This window comes from Lonchura striata, chromosome 2 (genome assembly GCF_046129695.1).
Source record: "Lonchura striata isolate bLonStr1 chromosome 2, bLonStr1.mat, whole genome shotgun sequence".
Classification (NCBI taxonomy): Eukaryota; Metazoa; Chordata; class Aves; order Passeriformes; family Estrildidae; genus Lonchura; species Lonchura striata.
Window position 1 is genome coordinate 60,252,385 of NC_134604.1, and position 23,499 is coordinate 60,275,883.

Here is a 23,499-nt window from a genome sequence, read left to right on the forward strand (position 1 = left end):
CAAACAGCTCAGCTCAGTCCTCATGAAAGTAAATGTGCTGGGCTTTGCTGGGATAATTTTCTTCACTTTAGCTGGTATGGGACTGTGTTTTGGATTTGTGACCAAAAAAAATCTAAAACAATTCTATCTGACCAAAGGGAAACTCCAGACCATATGGCATCACGCTCGGCATGTAAAGCTGGGGGAAGTAGGAGGTCCTTCAGAGGTACAGTATTTGTTTTCCCAGTCACTTTATGTATGATTGAGCCCAGTTTTCCTGGAGATGACTGAACACCTGCCTGCCTGCCGGGACATGATGAATGAAATCCTTGTTCTGCTTTGCTTTTGTGTGTGGCTTTTGCTTTACCTGTTGAAGACAACCCTAGAGGTTTCCCACTTTACTATTACGATTCTCTTTCCCATCCCACCAGGGGAAAGCGAGTGAGCAGCTGTGTAGTACCTAGATGGTGTTAAGCCAGAATAATAAATCAAATTACTAGGAGAGGAAGCAAAAACAAAAGAAGTATAATTCTCTCATTGCAAAAGCTCCACCCTTATCTCCTGGTTTCTCTACCCAAAAAGATGTGGAAAAATTTAATAGACCAATAGGAAGGTGGCAAATACACTCAATAGCATGAGTTAACTCTGTGACTACACAGAGTTAGTTATTTTCAGCCTGGAAAAGCAATGACTAAGGATAGGATGTGACAGACGTTTACAGAATCATCAGATGAATGAAGAGGATGGAAAGGAATGTTTATCCTCTCTGAAGATACAGAGAAGAATAGGGGCATATCACATGAAACTAACATGCTACATAACCAGCAAAAAGATGTGGTTCTTCATACAGCACATCAGTAAACTGTGTATACAAAGTCCTTGCCATGGGAAGCTGTAACTGTTAGAAGTTTACATACTCTGAAAAGCTAACTGGACCAATTAATAGGAAGCAGATTACTATGATTCATAGGAATTATAGGAACCTGTCAAGTGCTATCACCTCTGGCTCAGGAAGTCTTTGAGCAATGAAGTGAAGCAGTACAAAGTATTTATTGGAAATAGTTATACCTGCCTGTTCTCTTGTACTCTTTACAAGCCTTTAATTTCAGAGCTGAAGACTGAGTATTGAGTTAGGCCAACTTTTTACCTGACCCAGTGTAGCTGGTTCCTGCATTAGTTTTCAGTCACTAGTCAATTGAATAATCTAATAAATCAAAAATCAGAAGTTGATTTTAAAGTGGGGAAAAAATAGCTGACTCAACAGAATTGATTTATTTTTATTTATGCTGGAACATGATATTCCTGGAGACTTAGATTTATAACCCAAATTTGTGCTGAGAAAAGAGTTTACACATCACAGTCCTACACAAAGATGATGGAAAACTGTAAAGGTAACAGAAAGGCTAAAGTTGATTTGCAGCATTCAGAATTATTATTTCTCAATGTATTTATTCCTGACCAATAAAATTTCCTAGCAAATGATCATGTTTTTAGCATGCTAAGACCAATTTCAATAAAATTTCTAATACATGATGGAATAAGAAATATGTCTGGAAAGCTAGTTATTAATGACAAACCCTAAATTATGGTAGGCTGAACACTCTCAGCAGGCTGGAGGATTTGATTGTAGTGTTTTGAGTCTGTCTTACAGAGTTGTACATTTTGTGGTTTGGACAATATTTATTAACCTCAGAAAGCACAACCAAATACTTACACTAAAGCAAACATTTAATAGTATTTATCCTTTCCTTTCCTTTCCTTTCCTTTCCTTTCCTTTCCTTTCCTTTCCTTTCCTTTCCTTTCCTTTCCTTTCCTTTCCTTTCCTTTCCTTTCCTTTCCTTTCCTTTCCTCTCCTCTCCTCTCCTCTCCTCTCCTCTCCTCTCCTCTCCTCTCCTCTCCTCTCCTCTCCTCTCCTCTCCTCTCCTCTCCTCTCCTCTCCTCTCCTCTCCTCTCCTCTCCTCTCCTCTCCTCTCCTCTCCTCTCCTCTCCTCTCCTCTCCTCTCCTCTCCTCTCCTCTCCTCTCCTCTCCTCTCCTCTCCTCTCCTCTCCTCTCCTCTCCTCTCATTTCTCCTTTCCCCTTTCCCCCATCCCCTATCCCCCATCCCCCATCCCCCATTCCCCATTCCCCATTCCTCTCTCTTTGGGGGTGTTTCCCTTTTCCTTTCTCCTGTCAAAGGTGTATATGGGAAGAGGTTGCAAAAGCCCCATTTTTCTCCCCACCTCTTAACACCCACATGGTAATTATCCTAATCTGAAATTATCCAGTTTTGCAATGTGGTCATTTACATCTTAAAATAAATATGACAAATGGATGAATTATTATAAAGAAATTTGGTCCCTACATTTCATGAACTGTGATTTTTTCCTATTTATAATAGAGCCCAAAACGCTGCATATGTTGGCAGAGTGTCACTAATGCTAGTAACTATTGCTCCCAGCTCTTTTTTTATATACAGGCGACAGCTGAAATAATATTCTGTATTTGACACCACTGGGCTTCCCCCTTGATTTGAGGGAGAATGAGGTATGTCCTGATTAACTGTGACCCTGATTACTTTATTCAACAAACCCCAGACACAAACCAGCGACACACAGCTTAGAACTGACAACTGCATTTTGATGGAAGTTGTTATTTCATATAAACTGTGACCTCCTGGGAATTTTTTTCTCCACCTTCTTTAACCATTACCACTAACTAAAACATCATAGTTTCATAGAGCTGATATGAACAAGCAGTTAATAAGGCAGATGTCTATGGCTTCAGCCACTCCATAGAAACTAAGATATCATTTTGAAAGTGATGACACAGTTCACAAGGAAACAGTGATTAATCCATCACACAAACTAGGACACTTCAGACTATGAGTAAAAATGCATATTATTTATTTGAACCAAATATTGTTCCAGGTATCATTCTACTGCAGAGACTTCATTTTTTTTTTAATGTTGAATTTAATCTTGGTAGGAAGAAAAAAAAGAGGAAAATATGGGAAAAAAACAAATTAGAGGTGCAGATAGACTTTGGTTTTGGATTACTACTGGGCTATAAAATGCTGCTGTGGCAGAGGTTTATGGCCCCAAAGGTGTCTTGTGCCACAGTGAAGTCCCTTCCTTACTCCTCAAGGCATTCCTTGGGCAGAGCCTCTGCATGGGAGGGCACTTGCCCTGCTCATTGTAGCCTGCATATGAAAATTGCTATTATTTTATCTTCAGCATCATTATCTTTTATCTACAACTGACTCAGTAGAAATTGGGTCCAAACCACAGTGAGGCTGTATCAATGATCTTAATCCTTTCACCCTAAGAGCTGAGGTCTGTGGGTGCAAGGATCTCACTTCTCACTGGCCAAGAAGCAGCCAGCCATTCCTAACCCTGAGGGCATGGAAGCTTCAACGGTGGTAAATTAAGCACAGGTTAGTTTGAGAGCTGTAATCAAATGCAAGCAGTGGCAATTGAGTTTGAATATCTAGGCTGACAAAGCCGCAGGAATGAGCACTGCTATACATACAGCACATATATAGATATGCAGACAAAATGAGAGCTGCATGTTAAGCACGTGGAGATTTTTTTTTTAGCCCTCACATTATAGGGTGGGTGTGCATTATACCAGAGTATTATTCTTCATTGCCATGACTTTACCAACTCTTCAGTGAGACAGACTTACATCCTAACCTTTGGTACACCCCAACATACTCCAGCAAAATGGAAATACAAGGTTACTCAGACTCCCTTTGTCATCTGGGCTCTTCTACCATGGTTATACTTTTCTATCAGACATTAAAAAGAGGCTCTTGAAAAAAGTAAACTGGAGGTCTGAACTGATCACCGTACCACTTTGGAACAATAAATCCTGTACTTACTTCAAGGCTGGAAATGGTATCTCGGGCACAATCAAGAGTAAAGTATTAAAACTGAAAGAAATCTTTCAACACAGACATTGCCCCAGCTTTTACTAAGCATCCAGATGAAGATGGTTCATTTTTAGCACATATGCATTCTTAAACATACTAGCTTCTTAAGTTTCACAAAAAATGGATTTGGAGTTTTGTTCACATCAAAAGAATTATAACAAAGAAACAGGAGACTGAATTTATGATTAAGAGAAGCAGACACATCCATTTTCTTTTCCAAAGCAAAGAACCATAGGAAAACCAGACTACGGCTGCTGAAGGCATTCAGCAGTGATGAAGAGTTTAGATTAGCATGCAAACAATAAAATGTTTGACTACATAAAAGATAACCTGAGTACCAGGACTATATTTTATGCAAAAACTAGTTATAAAACTGCTGCATAAACGATTCCCATAGGGATAATTTAGGGAAAAATAATCTGAGATATTTACGTACCTGACAAACACTCCAGAGTCTGGGAGATTTTTCTGCTGTTTATATGCCAATCGTCTAAGCCTACAATGCTTGGCCATGATCTCCAAAGTCAGGCTGACCATAAGTGCCAGCCTTGATGCTGGGAGCAGCCCGGCTATGTGAGAAGGGCTAATCAGCCCAGGTGGAATATCATGATAAAGCAGCCTTCCAGCACCGTGGCTAGTGTGCTCACACAGTTCAGGTGTTACTGCAGCCTGCCACAGAGACACATCCTAGGGTGGTAAAGCTAAGCTGGGCTCTAGACCACCTGCATTAACACTTCATCTAAGCAATGCTCCCTAAGCCAATTGCAAAATGGTTGGAGCCCAAAGTCCTCGCCTTTGCTTTTTGTGCCCTGCACCGCCCTAAAAATTATTGCTCCCACCTTATCAGCCTCCACATTTCTGCACATTTCCCCAGTGAAATTCCATGTCCTAACTCATTCCTGGATCCTTGGTCCAGACCTCCTGCCAACACAGTGGAATACACAGAAGAGCTGCAAGCTGCTTCTTCATACTAGAAGCACCATATGTACCAGAGCATTGTACATTGATCCTGTGCCTATTTATTCCATTTTCTTACCTTGCAGTGCTGGCAATACACTTCTCTTGCATTTTGGGTAGCAGCTCTAACAGTGAATAATCAGCAAAAGAGACACATTGTAAGAGCTTATGAGCCACATGCATTTTGCAAGCTGGAGTTTGGCCATTGTCATAAAATGAAAATAGACAGTAAACCAGGTGTAGAAAATGTCTGCAAAAGTAATTTTGGAGAGAGCTTTTTTTCTTCAAGGGAGATTAGAGGAGCTTAGATTGTTTAGTCTAGCAAAATGAAGTGAAATTGCTAAGGGGAAAGGTAAGGGAGGATGTGTTTGCTCTCTATTAAATATTAATTAATACCCTATTAATTATTAATAAAGAACTATTGAAGATAAAAGGTAATGGTGTCACAAAACAAATGGATAAAGGTTGTTCATGGTTATTTAGGCTAGGAATTCAAACAAAGTTCCTAGTCATTAATTTGGTTTGGAATCAGCCTTCCAATGGGAAAAGTAGAAGGAAAAGACCTCAAACACTTCTAAGATTATGCCTCTGTCAAGAGACTGTATGTTCCTGAACTCTGTGTGCCAGGAGTGGGTTCAAGCCCTCTAGCCTAAATCTGTTCTTTCATCTCACTTCTGAAAGAAGATGCTAAAACCTAGTCTCCAATGTCCTTTCCTAAATTTAGGCAAAGAGAAAGTTGTTTTTTTCTCAGTACAGGGGGAAAACCCCCATATCAGAGGGTCTTGGTAAGTGCTATTTGTATTTTACACAATTAAGTCCACTTACACTGTGAGGTGGAATGAAACCGCTATGTGGTCATCTGCCTTGCTGCCAGATCTTTATGGCACTCCACAGCGACCATCCTGGCCTGTGTTTAAACTAGAACATTCTGAAGTTCATCTTCAATATCTATAACTGCACAGCTCTCCTAAGATCCACCTCAATCACATGGACCCATCACCAGAAGCATAAAAAGAGATGTGATTACAGTGGCAGTGGGGGATGCTCCAAATGAAGATTTCAAGGCAAAATTGTTTAAATCTTAACTGCAGTACTACATTGACAAGCTTACCTATTGAAAGATTTAGGCCAGTGTTCTCTCATAAACAACTGATCTCTTCAACAGGGAGGTGGCATTGGATATTTACACAAAACACATCCATTACAAAAGTTATTTTCTGATATGAGTCATCCAGCAAGGAGTAAGGCTTTATTGTGAATGGTGGGTCAAATGCACTGGGGAAAATCATCACATCAAAACATAAGCTTTTACTTCAGTGCTTTGTTGGCAGAGCATTTAAATTCTATGTGAAAAGCAAAAGAGAGAGTAGAAATTCAAAGACATTTGAAATAGAAGGGGAAGTACACCAGAAGGATCAAAAAAAAAGAGATCAATAAGAAAAGTCAAGTTTGCACCAATAATTTTAAAAAAGAGTGTTAAGAAAATAAATGTGGGTTTAGACACATGGGAAATGGACTGTGGTAGTTTAAGGAATATAAGGAAACTTTAAAGACTGAATCTTGGACTTAATCCCATTTAGAAAAAATATTTCTGTCTAATACCCGTCTCATAAACCTCTTAGAAGTTTTAGCACAGTTCCTAGTGAGAAAAGGATTCACAGACTGAGCCAATATGTGGCATTTATGTAACAGCATTTTCAAAAGGCTCCTAAAGTCAGAGAGACCCTTGCAATCATGGTTACTCCATGCCCAGCAAGGGTCTCTTTCAAAACAGAGTTGAGGTGAACCATTTCACAGTCAAGAATAATTTGCTCACATCCTCCTGCCTCTTCTGTTGCATTTGCTTTCTGCTCCAGCAAGTGACTACAGGTCATACTTAAAACTTAAATGTAATAAACCAAATCCCAGGTTACCCACATAAATCCCTTGGTCTTCTACTACTACGATTTAATGTAGTGACTTACTATGTTATTCCATATTTTCATTGTTCTATAGGCATGAAAAATAGTTACAGAGGGTTACCAGGCACAATTAGCATGATATTAGTCTTGTCTGTGGAAGTAGAAATGTCAGTCTTTCCATCTACTGGCACTGTGCCTGGTGACCAGCAACAGCTGTGATTGGAGGTTTTATGGGATAACCAATGAACACAAGTAGGTAAGAAAAACAAATTGAAAAAAAAAACCAAAAAGCCAAGAAACCAAATTCCCACAATGCTGGAAAAATGCACAAGCTACTAAATTTTCATCATTTTCAGAATTTTTCTGTGTTTGTTTGTTTGCATTTATTATGTGTATAGGTACTATAGGAGTGTTACCCTCTATAAATAAGGAAAAATGAACCCCTGCTTCTAAAACACCATTTATGTACTGGGATTTCTGACAAAAAAAAATGATGGGCATACAAAATGAATACAGAAAATTGCTAAAATCTGCTTAGAAACCTGTTCCCTACAGAAACCACAGATGGGTATTGAGATGGGCATATTCAGTGGGTAGGACTGGAATCCAAACTCTCTAATGAAGTGTATTAGAATAAATGCCTTAACCCTACCAATACTTATTTCTGTTGAAATCTGATTTCTGTCCGCACAGGAGTTTTTTTACCTTCTGAAAAAAAGTGGTGTGGTGACAGCCACTACCAGGGAGTGTGCAACTGGTGCTGGAACCATTGATTGATTTTGTTTGTTCATTTTAATTATCATCCTTCAGATGCTTGATGGTAATTTACTGTCAAGGTACTCAGAAATTAATAAAATTATCATATCCTACCCTCACTAACATAGTTACCATCACTGGGAATGAACTGAGACATGAAAGAGAAAAGGAAGATAAAGGGAGCAGACCATGATTTTCTGAGGAGTTGAGCACCTTGCAACACTGTGTGTGACAGGCCAGGAGCAAAGGCAGGACAGCAGATCAGCATCTATCCAAAACTGAAAAGGACAATTTAGTTACCTGCCAGATATTTCTGACAGCTCACAGAAGGAACATTCCTCTCTGTTATTGACAAACAGTAAGATAAACTGCAATACTGTATCCAGAAGCATTTCTAGTCAGGAATGCATGAATTGCAAACCAGCTACTGCTTGTTTTTAAATGACTAAAATACCAAAGTAATCTCAAAACTCCTCTAGAAAATGGGATTTATAATGAAAAATATTTGCTGAAAAAGAAAAAGTGAGAGTACAGTTTGCCTTCCCATTTGTCTTTTATGGTGCTTGACAAATTGACACACAATTGTTAATTATGGGCACTGAGTGCCACATGATTATGAATAAAATATTCCAGATGATCACAGCTTAAGTCTAATAGCATTTCCAGGAAATTAAGTAGCATTCTTACACATACTGAAGCCTACAAATTCCAAATCATTACATAATTAAATTTCTCAAACAGATATTCAAAATGTTCTTAATTTTTAGTTAGTGTTTAACTATATTGCAACCTGAGCATGCTATCTGGAGAAATGTTTTGAATGCAGGCTTTAACAGACACCACGTGACAAATCTGCAGATTGCTGAAAATTATGCAGAAGAATATAATCTTGGACATGTTTTTGTGCACAGTGTTTTCTGAATTTTTCTCCAAAGGAGAAAAGAGACAAGTCAGTTTTCCTTTAGAGGTGTCACAAAAATGTGAAAATATATAATAGACTTGGGATGAGCCTACTGCAAAACGTAGTAGCCAGAAGTGAAGAGGATGATAATGGTAACACATTGACAATGTTTCCTACTTACTAAAACCTGTGAGAATGTGTCCCTGACCTCCTCTTCCTCATTAGACTGGAATGGACCTGTGCCTTTTCCCTGGACAGGTCCAGTCCCTGTGCTGGCACCGTTTGCTCTCAGGCAAGATCAGGGTGGAAAGGGTCACCTACAGGCCTAGAGCCTAGTGAGGAGGGAGCTCACTGGCACCACATTTTCCATCTCCACCTCCTCTGCAATCTGCTCTATGTGTAATGAGTAGCACAGATTTCAAAGAGAGATCATATCCATTATATACACAAAAACATTTTTTCACAAGTTGAGAACAAGCTTCAGAAGATAAACACTGTGGCATCATTGGGAGAGGGTGATAGGCAAGCATGTCAAAAAGGAAAACAGTGATTGAACCCCAAGATATATATATCAGAAAAAGTTATATTGTAACCTTAAAGTAAAAGTGTCTTCTGAAGTGAAAATCCAAAATTCAACAAAAAAAAAAGTAATTTTGTCAGTGATTTATTCCCTACATATGACATCTTGCTTGTGTCAAGTAATAGGAATACACAGTGTTTTCATGTGTTAAATGTAAAACTAAATATTTTATGAGCCTATGTAATTTTCTTATCTCTGGAAGGTCCTAGTTGTTCCTTCAGCTTTGGAATGCCAGTCCGAACATATCAATTCAAGGGGTGAGCCAGATCTTACAGTACAGACATAACAGCATTATGGAATGTCTACAGCTTGGAAAGCCACTTAGAATTCACAAATTTTTATTTTCTTATTCAAGAACAGGGATAACAATGCCTGCCCAGTGCAGAAGGGGATTGCATACATTTGTCAGTGACCACTGGACCCTCTAGGTCTAAGAAGTACAAGCAAGAATCACCATTCCTTCAGCAAAGTGCACACTGGCTCCCTTGCCTGGTGTTGTTCAGTTCTAAGAAGTGACTCTGATAACAAAACATTTTTGAAGAGAACAAATACAGATAAGTTGCTCAGAACAATCAAGAGTCTTCTATTCAGCCCAGTAGATGTTGCTAGCTCAGGATGAAGATACAATTCAACCACATTAAGATAAACTCCTGAACAGAAACAAATATTTCAAAATTCAACTGAAGATAATGCTCCCTGTGGGCCCTGAACTCACTTTGCCTTGAGACAGCTGCACAGGATCCTCATCAGGTCCCCCTTACTCTGAGAGCTGACAATACAACTGATCAGCTATGGCTTCAATGGCTTGACCTTGCTGAAGCACAAAGATTGTCAGCACACACCATCTCACTGTGTGCTGACAGGCACACACCAGGCCAGGAGATGGTGAGATTGTTAGAATGACTAGAAATACTTCAAAATAAACCAGAGAGGCACAAAGCTACCTCTACTCTATACTTTTCTCCTTCCATGGAGGTTTCATCTCCATCAAAATATTGATAAAGCAATTCACTACTCAGCATCATGCTCTCAGGTGCTCAGCACCTCCAAACACAGGTTTTCAAAAAGATTGGCTCCTCTCTCACTGCATTTTCCCCATTGAAGTGGCATCTTTTAACACAGCACAGCACCCCGTAGTTCCCTCACCACTATTTATAGAGAGGATTTCTGGGTAGCTGAACTTTCTCTTTCATATCCTACTGAAACACCCAGGGGTGTGCTCAGGGCTTGGGACAGAATCCAGACCTTTCTGGATGATGCCTCCTGCGGTGACCCCTGGGCATATTTGAAAACAGGGAAATAATCAGGTATCCCCTCATCAAAGCAAATGAAACCACTGCCATCTATTCCAGTGGAGGTAAGATATGGAAGGCAAGTGATTTTAACAGCTATCTGCAACCAGCTTTGACACACAGTGTAAAGCACTGGATATATTATAGTCTATGCTGCTTAGTTTCTGTAACATCCTACTAAATATTTACTTGAGGAAATAGTTAATGTTTAGGAGGAGAATATCAGAAGGAGAATGCACAGAAGCTATAGGAAGAAGGGAGAAGGAGCCTGTTGGGGGGGCTTAGCATAAAAATGGGAGAAGGATGAAGGAAGAAGGGAAAATGAATGAAAAGTGGGTGAAAATATTACTGAAGATCAGAACATGTGGCTTGGTCAACAGTTCAGAAAAATGATACCATGTTAATATTTTTGGGGTTTTTTCCCCCTCCTCTGTTTGCAAACCTTTCTTACTGAAATAAATAGGCTTGTGAAAACTTGCAGCCAGCTTAGCTCAGTGTATGGCTCACTCATCCAGGGTGACAAAGGCAAGTGTTAATGACTAGTTTGCAAAATACAGTGTCAGCTTATGAGCATGGGTTCAGAGGGCACCAGGCTCAAGAATAACATGGACATTGCATGAAGAGCTGTCCAATGGGCAATTCCACTCTGTCCTGTATGAAGAAGAATTTAATTCTTGTACATTTAATCCATTAAATTAACTTTTTTGATGTCAGATTTTCTAATCTTCAGAAAGGCATCTACTCAGCTGAAGGAATTCTCAGCAAGAAATACAAATATTTATAAACAGAAGTCATGCTGTCTCCATGTTGTAGTTCATTTTTCACTGTAATTTTTACAAACTGTGAGATGCATTTTATCTATTTGTAGCAAACTCAGAGAATTTTTTTTTCCGTATCCAGTTCAACATAGCTCCATTTTTTCTCATCCTACAGGGCTGGATTAAAACAAAATCCATCACTCCTCCACCTGCTGCAAGAGTAAAAAAAGTTCTCCAAAAATCCATAAATCCTCAGCCCACTTTCAAGGAGAGAGTTCTATGATTCTTGTTCAATATGAGTGATCTCTTGATTTGGAATTTTCAGACCCCTTCTTCCCACAGCTATTAGTGTGAGCTTCTCAGTGCTAACCTACACAGCAGACCCTCAGTGTCTGAAGCCAAGGAGAAGCCTCCCTTTTAGCTAAGCCCTTCTAGTCTGTCATGTAGATATGAGAAAAATAATTGTTCTGTGTGCAGAGGAAATTCAGCAAATTGATTGGAAGTGAAATAACTGAAGTGACAGTAAAAAAACCCAAAAAACAAACCAAAACCTTTACAGAAAATAATTTCCGTTTTCTCACCTACCTACTTAGTAAAATATCTCTTAGTAAGTTCATTTTTACATTTTCCCCTGTTTCCCCCTAAGGTTAACTATGTCCTGCCCAAGTGAGACACTGCCTTGGTGTCTTGTGTATCTGTTTTCTCCTGTTGCAGCCCAGGCTGCCTCCAATGAACATCCATCACCACGGGATCCGCACGCTTTTTGGTCTGTCATGGGAAACAGCATTTATGAAAGACACTGTGGCTTTCTACCATGAAAATGTCTATAGCACTACATACAGTAGAATTATGACTTCTATAAAGAAGGGGAAAAAAATAACCCAGACAGGATATGAGGAACATCTGTTTATATGAACACCCTTAGGATCAGCAGTCTGAGCATGAGAACCGTCAATATATAGCAGAAAAAAACACTCAGCGCGCGCACGAAGAAATAAGACTTGAAAGGTAACACTTTAAAATGAATTGTTTCTTCTTAGATCTGAATTAAACCCAGATGATCACTTTAAGTTAATACAGCAACATCATGGAAAAGTGATTTGTCCTTTAATTGCCATAATGTTATCATTTACAAAAAGCACATATGATTGGCAAATCCAATTTTGTGTACATCCTGAACAAGTCAATTAGCAACAACACTATCTCTGCAATCACTCTCCAGCCAATGGCTTCCCATCACTTTTTTTCCATAGAAATCGTCTGTACTCATAGTTCTTAATGAAGCAGGTAACTAGTTTTGCATTTCAGTAATTCAGTTCCTTCAGGTAGAAAAGTTTACACATTTCAGTTCACCCAATCTTCTGCTTATTTACTTCCATGCATATCAAAATATAAATTTTACTAAGCCATATTTATTGCTAGGAGAGTAGGCACTTATTATGCACACTGCATTTAGACAGGCGTGAAAGTTATAATACTGCTTACAGACAGCATCAATAAAGCTCTCTTGTTTTTAACTTTAAGACTCCTGTAAAGCTGTGATCATATCTGCTAAAATGGCTAAATCCCTAATAGAAATTGTCAAAATAACTAACTTTCTTCACACATTTGTCTAAAGTGGGGAAATAAACTTATTTGGACCTTTTTTTTTTATTTTGCTGATTTCGTTCCAGTCTGCTTCCTGTTCCCCAAATCTTTGAAAAATAATTATGTGACTGGAATTCTAAAATGATTCAGCAGACATCTTATAGAAAATACATTTTGATTTTTGCACATTAATTTATCCCAGAGGTCAGTAACTCCTATTCATCTAGGAGACTGAAACCAGTACCACATATCCAATTAAAAGAGCAAAATCAATATGTTTGAATATTTAGTTGGATAAGCGATTAAAGTTCATGAGAAATTCAGCAGTCACATTTGTTTATTTATGTTTCCATGTGTCAAACTCCAAAAAACAAACAACACTGCTGAAATTATGTTCTGTTCACAGACAAATGACAAAGAAGAAATGAGGCCAACCTAATAAATTATTTGTTCACTGCATACAATTGACCCTCTTCTGCCATGTCCTGAAGTAATATCCCATTGCTTTCAGTCCACAGAACAGCTGTTGCACTGCCTCCTAGCTATGTGCAGGAAGTTTGTTTAAATAAGGAGCAAGAATTAAGGATGAATTTCAAAACAAGTGGAAAAAAATGTTACTACCCTACTCTTTAAAGAATTCTGGACTCATTTTACTAAACTAAAATAAGTCACTTTTTCTTTGCATGGTGAATCTTCAATTTATGAAGTACCCCATTTAGCATTATTATGAAAATAGACTTCATGGTTTTTAATTGGTTTCCTTATCAGTCCCAGAAAAACAGTTTTTCATAAACTAGGAATGGACTAACTCATTCTGCTAATTTCAAATCCATGCTCTGCAGAGTAGAACTCAGATACAATGTTCCTCTTTCAGCTTAGGCAGGAATAGGGGATAGAGAAGAGTGGGACGAAAAATAAGAAGATACTAAAAGAAAATGATTCTTACAAAAAATACAAACTCCTGCAAAGCAGATAAAACTGTACCACCTTTTTCATCCAGAAAAACCTTTCAGAGACATTTGAAATTATGGCTGGATTCCTAGGGGATGCAAGACCACAGGCAGAGCTCTGTGGACAGCTCCTCAGCTCTGGTGAGGCGTGCGTGGGGAAGCAGCTTGAACCTGACTGAAAGGGACCAGCAGAGACAGAAGAAATGCTTGGGTTAATTCAGTCCCTGCTATCATGTGCCTTGCACCAGCAAGGCAATGCCTCTGCCCTGGAAATGTGCTGGAGAGGGAATTGCAACTGTTCATGCAGACTGGAACAACCTCGGGCAGGGATGGTGGTTTGCTCTTTGCAATTGTGTCACATTTAGTTTGTGTCCTGCCCAGGCTGCTGTGTCAGTAAGGAGGGAAATGCAGCTCTTCGCTGGTTTTCCTCCCCAGACACAAGTAATTTCTGGAGAACAGGACCTCTGTACTCACTATACTAGATCATGTGTTTTCAATTACACACCTGCTCTCAGCATTTTGTGAACCACTGACTAAAACCAGAAGAATTCCAGGCTTTGCTGAGTCTTACCTTGTATAATTCAAGCCTGTCAGCAGGATCCATGTCTGTGTTCACATCCAGTCCCTATGCAATCAGCTGCAGAATGGCTAAGTCCTATTTTGAATGTCTCAGTGAATGATGCATTTATTATCCATGCCCAAGCTCACACGGTTTTGTCTGGGAGAGATGACACTGGGGAGCAGAGTTTGCTGAGTGTGGTTTTTAAAAGCCCCTACCACAACTGTAGCACGGTGGCATGGTCCTGGCTCCAAGCATGCAGTGACCACCCTGGATAGGTCTGGCATGCCAGAGCTGCAATCCTGACCCTTTATCATGTACCCCCTGTGCTGCCCAGCTTGACAATAAATGGCTTTTTCTGATGCAATTATCTCTCTTCCTTTTGTCAATTAAAAAAATCCATCAAAATGTAACAGACTTCTAAATACACAGGAAAGGTCCCATTCTGTCAGCCTTTGCACCTCAGGGTTTTAATGTGCCTCCCTGGGACTATATGGATCTTGTTAACATTGTTTGGGGCCCCTGTTAACTTAGTTACAGTTTTACACATTAATTTCAACTCTGTTTTTCAAGTATGGAATAGAGGTTCCAGCCTATCCTTACCAAAGTACTAAACCAGTTTAAGACCTGATCATTGGGTAAATCTGTGATGCTGCTATCTATTTCAGTAGACTAAAGCCCATGGTATTGATAATAGTAAGTTTCTGGGCTGTATATTTTTCAACGTAATTGGCTGGTTCATGAGCATGGACTCAAAAGATAAGGACTTTTTGCAATCTGACAGTCTCCTGGGTCTTGCATGTGTTTTTGGTTTTTTTTTTGTTGTTGCTGTTGTTTGGTTTAAGTCATGCTTGGCCTTTCATGTTTATATTTGTTACCTTTACCTTGGAAAATGGCCTTCAGTTAAGGACTCCTGCCACCTTTATTCAGAGTGCCTGAACTGGGTTCACTTTTTTGAGAGAGCAAGATTCCTCTGAAAAGTCACCTTTATTGTCCTTATGGCGGATCCCAAAAGAGAGATGTAGACAGAAGGAGATGTGAAAAACTGTTTGTTTCTTCTCAGAAGATACCTACATCAGATTCCTATTCCATTTCACTAGAGTAACTAAAGGCTACTGGGTAATGGAACAGGGATGCCCTTAGGAGAGAGTGCCCCACCAGAAGCACTGAGGAGATTCCCAGAGTAGTGGTGTCTGAGCTACAGCCAGACGGACACACCATGCCAAGTCCTGCTGGGACTCCAGCTAGCAAAGAACAGGTGATGTACTGGTGTAATTTAAAAGATACTTTTGGGTTCAGTTCCAGCAGACACAAATTAATTCCCCCAGAGCAACTCAAAACAGAGACAGCATATCAGTTCCAAAACAGAACTAAGAGCATTACCTACTCTTTCCACTTTTTCATGTTAACAAAAGATCAAATCCAATCAAAATATCAAAAGCAGTACAACAAACACACATTTTACCAAAAGCAGTATAGCAAATAAATTACATCATCCAGTCATCAAAATGTGTGCATGCATAAACCAACCATATGCACTTGCTTTTGCTAGCTTGCTAAATGAAATGGCATAGGCCAAGTCTAGCAGAATGAATTCTTCCCTTACATGTAAAGCTGTCAGAGTTTAAGAAAAATAATTCCACATTATGACATCTGACTCTTCTATTTGAAATAATACATTAAAAAGAATTTATAAGACTTCATCCTGGATTTGGTTTAGGTTTCATTTTCCTTCTTTTTTTTTTTTTTTTTCTTTTTCTTTAACACTAAGGACAAAGCCAAATGCTGCTGAGTCTTAGGTTTAAAAAAATGAAAATGTCAGGGTTGAGAGTGAAGCCCACATCTATTTGCAAAGTTGCAGAAGTGTAGGGCAGAAAAGAAATGTAAAAAAGCAATGTAGAAATAGTATATTAAAGAAAAAATATTAGCATCTCCCAAGCATCTCCCTAAAACACTGCGCCACCAAAACATTATCTTTGTTTATAAAGCAGAAAGCCCTGCCTTGACTACATGTGAATTTCATTACAATCCATTTATGTTATCAGCTGAAATTGCATCAGCCCTGCAGAATGCATAGCTCAGGGATTAGGAATGGGTTTAATTGTGTTTCTTATAGGACAGATACTCTGGCAAGAATTAATGAGAAAATTTGTTTGGTGTCCTCTATCTAGTTTTCATTGACATGTATCATAGAACAGGAGTTGTTCAGTTATCACTGAGCAATAATAGAAAACATATACTGCATCAGCGACACTGGACTAAAGCATGCAAATGACAAATTGTGCATTACTGGGATTTCTGTGCTTCAGTAAAAAACTCCCTGTCAGCATCATGAAAAGAATCATGCAAGACACAGGCCTTAAAATCAGATGACATCCATGATCCCACACACCACTGCAAACATCCTCTCCCCTAAGTCACCAACAAATGTTACTAGTGTCACAGCAGATTAAATTGAGCTTAAATGTCACAGGCAACATTTCTTATGCTGCTGTATCCCTCTGCTCCAACTGAATTTTTTTCCCACTTGCTCACTCTAAAAGATATTACAGCACAAGCTTTATTGCAGCTCCCTAGAAACTGCAGTTGAAGTACCAAGGTTAATTCAAAGTTTTCAGACTTCTTTGAAAAACAATGCATGGCAGATGTCACAAAGAATTTCTAAACTCTGATTTTCTCTATGACTAATCCACTGTCTTACTCATATGTCTCAATTTCTACCTTAAGTAAGAATCATCATGCTTAGCAGGTGCATCACATATGTGCAGAACATAAAATAATTCCTATGTCACTGTAAACAAAAACAAGTATTAACCTTGAGGCCATATTCATGATCTTTTGTTGTTCCCTAAGAGAGGCAGCTTTCTCCTGTAAGAGGAGGATCATGATTTCAGCTGGCGTGATGGGTAAAGCTCAGCCCTGCGCATCTTGAAGCCAAATGACTTAAAGTCATTTGCAGAGCTCCCACTTCAAGTGGGCAGGCTTGTGCCTGCCCCCAAAGCACTGTGCTGCTCATATGAAAATGTCCCACATGGACCTCAGGAAAGGCCACGTGACAAATTTTAATGAGATAAGTGACTTGGAAAAAAGACTTGGAGCTAAATTACAGTTACTGGGAAATAGTGTCTATGTTATATTGTGTTTCTTCCCCCCTCCCACCTCCCAGTCTAACATCCTGCAGGACTGAGATCAGTTTTTCCACCTTTGGCAACGTTTTTGGTTGATTTTCCCGTTTGCCTTGGGGAGATGAGATTGTCTGAGCTTTGCTTTTTAACTTCCTTCATACAGTTACTCAACTGGCCAAATTCTGTCTTCTTCCAGAATTTGGAAATATTCTGGAAGAAGCTTTTACCAGTGTCATGCTAGTGACTTCAGTATCAAGAGGAATAAAGGGGATGTGCAGGAAAAAATGATATCTGAGAAGCTGCCAAACCCTAGGAATTAGAAACTTCAAATATTCAAGGGGTGAAAGAGCTCAGAGGGAAAAAAAAAAATAAGAAAAAGGAACAACTTGTCAGAGCTTAGAAGTTTACACCTGCAATAGGTGTGGAGCACGTGAGCAAAAGAGTAGAGAAATCCAGTAGCAGCCACAGCTGAACTCATAACAGCCCATCTGAGTACAGCCAGCCCACACCAAAGCCCACATCACCAAACCTTCCTTTGCTGCTTCTGGTTGCTGAGCTGTCTGGAGGGAAACTTCTTCAGGCTGATTCCCACCAGTGCAGAACTGCAGTCAGAGCCCTGCCTGCTGTGTGGATGTAACAAAGGCTTTGCAGATTCCTTTCAATTAACATATCTCAGAGGCACCCCTCACTCCCAGTCTTGCTGTTAAATTCTTATCTGGGCTCTCATCGCCTCATGTCTCAATTACTCCAACATCCTTTTCCTGGACACTGACAAACTCATTCACGCCCTGATGGTGTATTGATCCACAATGCTGCTGCAGAGATCATTCCACAGCCTGGCTTTTTTTCACTCATCTTGGCTCCTTTTCCTTTTCATATCAAACCATCAACTGGCCTTCACTTTCAAGGACTCTTCCACCTTATTGCTCATTCTATTCAGCTTCCAAAGGTCAACTCTCACACCTGAACAGTCCACAGTTCCTGCTTCTACTCATTACTTGCCAACTTTGTCATCTCTTGAGACTCTTTGTCACATTTGTGAGAAAGTCTCTGTAAAACACTACTTTGTTGCAGCCCATCAACCTGTCCCTAGGATTACCTTCTGGCCAAAAAAAAATTTGACAACAGATATGCTTCAGCTGGGCTCTAGTGGCTGTCTATGATGTCCTTTTGTTAAGGCTAATTTTACAAGACAGAACATGTGCAACATCAGAAACTTAGAGAAACACACCACGAAGTCTCTTCCCAAAGTAACCAGGAACAGATTGAGATATGCTGACCCACAACATTTAATCTAAAAATTGAGCTATTTCAGATGGTTGCAAACTTTTCTTTGTCTGTTTGTGCAGGATCTACCAGCATCTTTTCCTTGTCTATGGCTGACATCCCACAGTAATGTAGCAACCTCCAACAGGATGGATTGTTACACAAGAAGCTAATACAGGACTAATCAGCCATGAATGAATGAATGATAATATCAAAGATGAAAAATGGGCAGGATACAGGAAAGAGGGAATAATGTTTAATTTATAGCTTCTATCTTGGAAAAAAAAGTAACTTCCTTTGAGATTTCCTCTTGTTTTATGACATTCCATAAATATATGACATAAGAGAAAAGCATGTGTGTGGGGAGGACTGCAAGACAGTGAAAGCTGCAGATAACTTCCATTTATCAGCTGAGAGTTTTGAGAAAAACTTCAGAGAGACTTAAACTAAGTCAGCAGACTAAAACCAGAAATTTCAAGCAACAATTACTGGAGGACACAGTCCATGCCAACACACAGTATGTGGTCAAGCATTAAGTGGGTCAGCTTTCAGACCAAGGAAAGTGATTGTTCCCCTCTATTCAGCCCTCATGAGAGCACATCTGGGACGATGTGTCCAGCTTTGAGGCTCAAAGTGCAAGAAAGCCATTGGCAGTGAGTACAGTAGGAATCAACTATGACAGCAGGAGGGGAGCACTTGGCACATATGAAGAGGCTAAAGGAGCTGGGTGAGAGCAAGGGTGAAGCCACACCTTCTTAGAGTCCACAGTGAAAAGACAAAAGCAATCAAAAGTTGTACCGAGGAAAATTACAGCTGTACACAAAAAAATTTCTCTCTAAAAAGGGTGATGCAGCACTAGCATAAGGGCCTAGAAGGGATGTGGAATCATCACTCTTGGTGAGTTCCAGAATTCCATGGGACATTGAAACTAATTTTGAGACTGTCTCTGCTTTACTACAGCATTGGACGAGACCCACAAGATGCACTTTCTCTCCACACCAGGCCAGATAGCTAAATGTAAACCCCCATCATACAGAATTAAGATGAAAAGATTTAAAAATGCTTTAAATAGGTAAGTCTGAAGCATTCAATTGTTTTGTCTTTTGTGTATCTGACCATGTCCAGTTCTGAGCTCCCCAGAGACATGGACTTGCTGGAATGTGTCCAGAAAAAGCCCAGGAAGATGATGAAGGGAATGGAGCATCTAGCTTGTGAGGAGAGCTGGAACTTTTCAGTCTAGAGAAGAGTAGGCTCAAGGGGATCTTAAACCCATATGTATAAATATCTGAGGCAGGTAAAGCAAACAGGCTCTTCTTAGTGGCACCCAGAAACAGGATAAGAAGCAAAGGGCACAGACTGAAACACAGGAAATTCTGCCTGAAAAAAAAAAAAAAAAAAAAACCCAAAAAAAAAAAAACCAAACCCACCACATTTTTACTATATGGGTGGTTGAACACTGGCATAGGTAGCTTAGAGATGTCACAGATATCACAGATGTCTTCATCCTTGGAGATACTCAGAACCTGACTGGACACAGCCCCGTTATGAGCAGAGAGGCTGGACTACATGATCTCAGAGGTGCTTCCAGCCTCCACCAGATTCTGTGATTTTGTGACTGCAAATTTTGAGACTGTGAAGATTATATGACTACAAGATATTTTCAAATAGGAATATAAAAAACCTTTGCAATGAAACCTAATGGGAAATTTCTTCATTCCTTCCTGACTTCCTTCACCCATTCTCTCAGCTACATTTACAGCCAGTTTAGAACTCAAGGACACCCTAATTATGTGTCAGTTCCTGTGTTTCTGCAAAAGTGCTTCTTTTTCCCCTCTCCAGATAGTTGTGTGAAGTTCAGCCTGGGCAGGCAGACATCTGTGATTCAGAAAAATTTCCCACCAGCAGGATTCCCAAAGATGTGGACAACATAATAACAGAGAACCTTTCATGGCTCAGTCACAATCATGCAGCTTTCTGGCCCCCCCCTTTCCTGTCACAGCAACCTCTCACATGGAAAAACAGCATTCAAAGAATATAAGTTCAAATAAATATACCATTGCAGATTCAAAGTCAGAACAGTGCTCTCTGCCACCTCTCCATCCTCTCCTATATTCTTCATTAGCCAGGAAAAAAACCATGGCAAGATTAAACATGTCTGAGCTAGTAGATTATGATAGGAAATGCTTTCTTATCTTCTGCTTTTCAGCAACACACATTACAAATTGTCTGGCAGCTATTCACTCATTCACTCTCTCTGTAAATAGCTATTCAGTGAAACTTGATGAAGCTGTACAAGCCACCAAAGTCTTACTGAGATTTTTTGCACACAACAGCCCAGTTGGAAAATCAGAGAATCTCAAGGGCAAATTGCACCTGGGCAAGGAGAGGCTGCTGGGCCCTCTGAAAGATCTGTTGAGTTTTGGCCAAGTAAAATTCACCTGCTTGCTTGGTGCACGTGTTTTCATTATTACTATGTCGCCTCAGGTGACTGGTGAATCTGCGCTGCTGACACAGAAACCAGCTCTGCATCTCCTGCACCGCTGTGCGGCAGAACAGGTCAGGACCGCGCCAAGGGAGGGAAGTGCAGCTCCTCTCGTAAAAGCCTGGCTCTGATCCAGTCTTGCAAAAGCTCCTTGACCATCACTGGGAATGCTGACGCCCCTGAGACTGACAGAAAAAAACTCTGCATTTCACTGGCTTTCATACAGAGGAGTAATTTGTCCCAAGGCCCAGAACGTGGAGCAATCGCTGGTGTATTTGGTTTGATTAGAAAATGTGTTAATTATGGTAATAATGCAACTAATATGGCTTAGAGAAGCAAGTCTCAAATAGTGCTTATGATTTCCTGTTTTTCCCTTGCATGTTGCCCAAACAGAGGGTTGATTAGAAATCAGCACAAATATAGGTATTTAGGTATCTAATTTTTGCTAAGTGACCACTTACATTTCACGTCTCTGAGGTTTTATCTCTTTTGTGCAGATAAGCCTTTTGTACATGGAAAAGTGGATAAGATAATCTGACACCTGCAATTTTCTGTGTTTATTGAAGCATTTCAGGCTGCACCATAGTTACATATATTTTCTAATTATTAAATCAAAATGTAAGAAAAGACCTCTTATGATAGGGTGAAAAAAACATGGATGCCTAAAATTATCTGTCACTTTTTAAAATAATAGAGTTGTTCCCTCTTTCTTAAATCACTGTTCTCTGCTGCTGACCCAAAAGTGACATCTACTGTCTTTTCTGCCTGTGAATCTCACCTTCAAGAAATAATTTTTTTGTCAAGTTTTTTCTCACTTTTCCACTCTCATCTGCTTTTCTATGTAGCCAGAGGAAGAGGCGGAAAACAGTTATTATACTTACAGCAGGGAGAAAGAAATTGTGTGTGTATTCACTGCCAGCAAACACAAAACCCCATTGTACACAGAACAGGGCCACGAAAAGATCTCAGCCTAGAAAATGAGGCATTATCATCATGAACCCTTGCATTTCCCTGTGAGGCTGGGACTTGGAAAACATGCAATTTGCTCTATGTGTCCTGGTGGCTGAAAGGGTAGGAACTGGCAAAGAAAAACTACAGGAATTTAGAATTAATACCCAGGCAGTGCAAGTGTGCAAAAAGATGGTAACAATAAGAAAAAGAGGAACCCAGACTCTCCGGAAAGCAGAGCAATGTATTTCTTAAGCACCAATATCCATTGGATTCCTCTTTTTAGCCTATAAATCTTGCAACCACTCTGACCCACTGAGACCTTTGACGGAAATACAATTATTTAATTCCAATGTAATCCATTCTTTAATGATAGAGCATGTAGGAAAAGCTTACATGGTCTTGCCTTTACATGTAATTATTAGATCAGAGGAATAAAACAGTTAATTTCTTTCTGACCAGTTCAAGGAGATAAATGTTTATTTAATCCAAATTAAAATATTTTTTATTTATTACTTCTAGCCCAAACCTTGGTATATTATTAGAGCTGGGCAAAAAGCAATATTCATGTTCCACAAAAGCATGCTAATTAGAAGAGAACCAGAGGAATCTGCATTGGGGTGAAGTTACTGATTTCAACTGGTCAAGATCTTTGCAAAGAACCTTTTGTTGAAGTCTGCAACTTGCCAGCAGCCATCAGGTAAGTGGTGTGCACTTGAGTACAAATGAGCCATAGTTCCCAGGAAAAACACTCATGGGTTGTGACCAGAAATTCCACCCTGGATTAGATAGATCTTTCCACAATGAAAAGCAGCTGGTATGTTTTCCCACTTCTTTTTCCTTTCCTCTGAGGAAAACATCTGTTTCTAGCGAATCAAGAGGTGAATGAAGCTCCCAGCTGGCTAAGAGGACTGGGCAGCTGCCATTATGTCAGGCAGTGTGAGATTGTTCCCCTCACTGGGCAGTGCCGAATGGGAATGCAGAAGCAGACAAAGTCCTTCTGGAACATCACAGATACATGTCAAAACTGATGGCAGTGAGTATTTTCTCTGATGAGAAACTTATTCCTCACAATGAGCAGCTCTAAAAGTCATTTCTAAATGCTAAGAGATAAAACTTTGCTGTTGGGAGTTACAATCTCTTCACCTTGAGTGAATACTAAATTTGTTCTTCTTCCAGGAAAAAGAGAAGAAAAAAATACCTCACCATATCAGCAATTAAAGCATTGCATTGGGAATCTGGGCTATATATTCCAGGAATTTTAGAACTGGTGTGAATGGCAGACAAGGAACAAGAGAGATAATGATTGTAAAGGCAGAACATTGTTTAAAAAATAAATTAATACATAGCATATCTGAATGTAAAAAGGCTTAGCCAATGCTTCACATGGAAACCCCCAGCTGAAGGTGAAATGCAAAGGAATATCTTTTAGTCATTTTGGGCAGCTGTTGACAGGTAAGATTTCCTGTAAAATGGATGACAACACTGACCTTTAAAAAATTATCACCAGATAGCAGAACAAAGCTTTCCTCTGTTTATCCTTGGGG

The 23,499-nt window shown here is 39.6% G+C and overlaps 1 protein-coding gene across 9 annotated transcripts in view; it reads right to left on the bottom strand.

Moving 5' to 3' along the window:
- The window catches only part of ENOX1 (ecto-NOX disulfide-thiol exchanger 1), a 364,143-nt gene that overhangs the window by 206,643 nt on the left and 134,001 nt on the right, over window positions 1-23,499 (bottom strand). For 2 of the 9 annotated variants that reach the window (XM_021530838.3, XM_021530836.3), the window contains exon 1: window positions 4,927-5,182. The exons of 6 other annotated variants lie outside the window; for them this stretch is intronic. The gene's annotated coding sequence lies outside the window, so the exon portion shown is untranslated. Of the gene's footprint in view, window positions 1-4,326; window positions 4,550-4,926; window positions 5,183-23,499 lie in introns of those variants that run through there. One more of the 9 variants, XM_021530840.2, reaches the window with a different exon arrangement.